Here is a 4,995-nt window from a genome sequence, read left to right on the forward strand (position 1 = left end):
AAACCCACATAGGCCTGACCCAAAGTCTGCAGGGCGTCGGACATTTGTTGGCTCTTCATCCATTCCAAGGCCCTCCATTATGGCTCTGGATGACAGATGAAGATATGCCGATGTTCTCCCTCAGGCTGTAAAGCATAAGGTCTAACCTTCCGTACAGCAGAAGTAATGGTCCACACCTTTAATTGTCGTGGGCTGTTCATCTTCACTAACAATAGCAGTAAGCAATGGGTCTGGGAAAGAAAGGCAGTCGTGTCTGACAAAGGAAGTGATTTAGTTCTGGAGGCAATTCGTAAGCGGTCGCTGCACGGGCAGCAGTAATGTGCCGAGAAAGATCATATAGGGTAAGAGGCATAGCAGACACAAGAGTGGCACACAAGCAATGCTAGATGGTTTTTTTCTCCTATTGCAAGGATTTATAAGGAAAAAAGCTGTTAAAATATATATCGTGTGTGTCCTTCAAGGAGCTATGCTTGTGTTATTGAAGTGGACATGATGTTCTCTGAATTATGGCTGCTGCAAAGACTTAGAAAGCGAGTTGGACAGAGCAACTTTGTTCTCATATCTGTATCTGTCAGAAAACAAACAACACATCTCATTTAAAGAATTGAGCTGCTTGCGTATGTGATCTTTTTCAGGTCTTGATGTTTTCTCATTATTCCATTTGATGTCAAAACACCATTTGATGCTCAACTTTCAAAGGTCTGCGTTAAGTTTTGTATTTCTTTATGCCATACGAGCTTCCAAAGAAGCAAAACTGCTGTGAAAAAAATGTGCCATTGATGGGTGACTAGTTTGCTGTCTGCATTAGACACATAAAATAAGGAATATACAAGTGCAGTTACCAAATTAAAGTGTGTTCCCTTGGAAAGTTGAGGCCCATTAAAATGATAGATTGCATGGTGTATGCAAAGGGATGCTTTACACCCACAAAACAGTCTAATTGCATTCATTCCTGTGAGAAGTCCGTAAATGTTGAATCTAGATTCTCAGGCGTATTGGCAGCAAGCTGCTAGACAGCAGATGACTAGCTTCAAACGAGTAGCGAGGGGGAGGGTTGTAAAATCTTGACAAACAGTGAGAGCCAGCGTCCACATCATCTCTCGCCCTTGACAGGCTTCCCCATGCATGAATTCAAAGCTGGTAAAACCATGGCTGGATTCATTTTGATCTGACATCCATCATGTAGATCAGTGTTGTGGTTTCACTGTACTGTGTCCACGATAAGATGTTTTGGCAATCGGCCCATGACATCTGTTAGAGTCAGTCAAGAGAATCTGGGACCAATTTGGCATTTGTGTCAAGTTATTGTTGACTTTTTGATTTGAGTGCCTTTCATTCATTATACAATAGTCACCAAGGTACTAGATGCGTGCAGTGATCTGGGTCTGACTGAAAAACTTGCTTAATTTGAAGATTTGAAGATGTCATTATCTGTCCACGAAGCTTGTCGCTATGTCCTAATTCTCCAACAATTATATATAATATATATATATGTGTGTGTGTGTGTGTGTGAATTAGGAGGGCCTGCAGGAGGGACTGGCAAAAGTGTTATTTATTGGAGGTAAATGTGTTTTGTCTTTCGTGTACTAAAAAATCCATTAAGAACTAAACGACACAAAATGCTGTAATATCAGTGATGGTGTGAGACGTAGCCTAGAAGCAGTTTGAAAGAGTCAAGGGCTCTTTGATGGTTATTGCTGTAAAAAGAAAAAAAAGGCACGCATGTAAGTTGGTGGACTGAGACAGTTAACCATGCAGTGATTTCCTTAACAACACTGTCCAAACCCACTTAGAGTACCCGTCTCATATCTGCGTTATAGAACTATAGCAGAACAGTACCAGCTTGTATGGCTGAAGCATGGCAGCATGTGTGTGGAAGGCGTTAGGCAGATGGGATGTGTCTGATATTTCTCACTCAACATAATGAGACGGGAATGCGCTTCACCAATTTTAGGGCCCGACTGATGGCAAGAGACACAGTGCCCACTCATACGGGAGGGATCTTTCCCCTCTTCAAAGATAATGAGATGACAATGTATTCAACTATCATTAGATAGAGACAGGGTTTGGGGGGAGGATAGAGGGAGAAACGTTCTACAGCACTTGTCTGCTGCCTTTGATCAGCCTGAAAAGCAACTGTCACTCTCTGTATCAGTGCTGGACTCATAAAAGCGCAGCTAACTACTTTATCACTGTCAGTGTCACTAAAAGGCTGTAGTTTGTAGCGTACGTGCATTCTCGAGCGGGTGATTTTTCAAGCTCACCTGGATTGTTATCTGAAAATGAACACACATCTCAGCAGTTAGATATTGTCCTGCTGCCCGTGTGATATGTTAAATACATCGTCTCTCGCTGAATTCAGTCGTTTGACAAAAAATTGTTGCAGTGTAAAATCAATTTGCCATCACCTGGGAAGAGAAGGCACAGCATTTTGCCTGACATGGCACTCCATTGCAACATGTCAAAAGTGCCATGTTAACAGGCTTATTTAAGCACGCTTGACGGGACAATCTTATTCTAAGTTGACAGTTTGTTGTGGCACTTGTAGAGGGATCCATCTAGTCTTTAGTCCCCGTGGTGAAGATCTCTCGCATGCTGTTTTTTTCATTCTCAGTCTTTTAAGAACACTGTGTTTTGACATATAAGCCATCAAAATCCTTTCTTTTTTTTCCCAGACATTCTTCATTTAGTATTAGGCTAACTGATCTGTTCTGAAGTTATCAGACTATATTTTGACAGAAAACAATTATGCAGTATAATAATTTCTCTGGAGAAAAATGTGTTGGCGAAATCCACATTTCTCTCTGTGTAAGATTTTATGTTTGTGATGCAGTGGTTTATGACTTACAAGAACTCCAATGTCCCCTAAATCCAAAAAATACTTATTATATAAGAAAGAAACTTTGTAAACATACTCTTTCTTCGCAGCCAACAATCAATATAGTAAAATGTTTGCAACTCATGCTGTGTTGTTGCATCTTTCTCCCATCACTTTCCATCTCTGTTTGCTGTCACAAAAAGAATAAAATATGAGGGAAAGCTGCTTCTTCAGTCCTAAAACAAAATATATATATATATATCCCCCAAAAAAGCTAGGCGCAGACCTAAAGAAAAAAAATAGAACAGTCTGTCAAGCTTTGTCACACAATTATGAGACATTGTTCAAACTTTTGTGAAGCCAAAATCCTTTTAAAACCTGACAAGTCAGAACTCATCTCGTTCAGAAGCTTCAAGCTCCCCTTAAAACTCAGCAAAATGCTCATTCGAAGGTAAGAGAATGAGTTGCCTTAACATCCAATTTCCAAACATTTTATCATCATGTCTCAATAATTATGCAGGGTTATTAGCTCAAGTATTTGTCCTTGGCATCCTTAATGCCGGTTGACATTTATTATGAACAGTAATGGTATTGGAGATTTTGATTTGCCGTTAGCCTCGGTAAGTACATCCACTGCAGTGCAACAGCACCCTCTCTTGATAATTTATGATAGAATTACATCACCGTACAAGAGCCTACAGTATGCGTGCAGGATACTGGTGGAACAAAACTCAAGCAAGGGATGCATATTCCATATTTTGTCTGTAAACCTCATTGAGAAAACAGTGAATTAAATATTGCATTGCAAATGCTTTTTGGAACATGTGCACTGAAAACCGATCCCCCATTACTACCTTGTGCTGTGCTTTCTCATGGTGCATACAATCCACTTGTCTTTTTCTCAGAGCTTTAAGCACATTTTATAAGTCATACATGTTTTATCGGCTCTTTCGCAATGCTTCAGAAGCAGAGGAACCAGGCAACAAAGCATGTATTCGAGTAGAGTCAGCATGGAAATGTGCAGCGTGAAAATGCTAAACATTGTATTTCAGCTAAATGAATGCGAATTTAAACATTTCATTGTTTAAATCTGTATTGAAATCTGCAGGAATCTCGGCAGAGCTCAGAAACAGTCAAGCTACTCCACCCATTGTGATCTTAATATTTTATATATTTTTCCAGAGGTGTTCAACAACATGTTGTGGCACAAACACATTTTCTTGGGCCCTTGAAACTAGAATTAAATTTTGATTTGAGGCAGTGGATCTTAGTTCAGTCACGTAGCCAATTCAGTGTGTATCCATGTGTGTACTGCAGCTGTTAACCTATTACTAGATTGACTTGGCAAAGCAGCTTAGTCTGACAGTGCTGTTGAAGATTAGGCAATATTGAGGTAAACTATGAGATGAGTATACAGAAATTCTGTATATTTGCATCTTGTTACAATCTTCGCAGGACCAAATTGAATAAAGCAATTCTAATCATTATGGCCCCATATTTCCACAGCACTGCATCTCAAATTAATGTACAGATATATACTGAGAAATTCCACATTTTACTTTGAGAGGTGAGTTTAGATCAAAGCTATTATCCTTTTATTGATTTCCCTTATGAGCTCTGGCAGGAAAAGATGCAGATAAACAAAAATAGAAAGCTAGAGAAGAAGATTAATCTTTACATGATGTGAAAAAAGGAAAGTGCAAAAGGGATTTTTTTCCCTGTTATATGTCTAATATACTGTGTATTTTAAAATCACCAACAGGTTCCTGAAAATTTAAAAAAAAAAAAAAAAGTGCACACGTGGACACATAAGCCAATATTATGTATGCGAAAGTGATTGAAATCTTACCAAACAAGCTAGAGGATGGTGGGCTGAAGGGACTATTTGAAGGGTAAACAATGGGGAAAAAACAAAGGCAAGCAAAAGCATTTGGTCCTCAGTCTGTTGATGGGAGATTGAAAAAACACAGCAATATCAACAAACATGCTTGCTTGATTTAAGAAGAGGGCACTGCAGCGAAAACAAAACTAAGGTTAACGCTGACAGACATCAAAGCAGCTTCCGAGCCTGTTTAGTCAAAGAATCGGTTATGTTTACTTGAAGCAGAACAACAAGAGTAATGAAAATGTGCCCGGTGTGGGGCCACAGCTCTAAACATGGATTTGAACATGCAGAG

Source organism: Pelmatolapia mariae, linkage group LG2 (genome assembly GCF_036321145.2).
Source record: "Pelmatolapia mariae isolate MD_Pm_ZW linkage group LG2, Pm_UMD_F_2, whole genome shotgun sequence".
In the NCBI taxonomy this organism is placed as follows: Eukaryota; Metazoa; Chordata; class Actinopteri; order Cichliformes; family Cichlidae; genus Pelmatolapia; species Pelmatolapia mariae.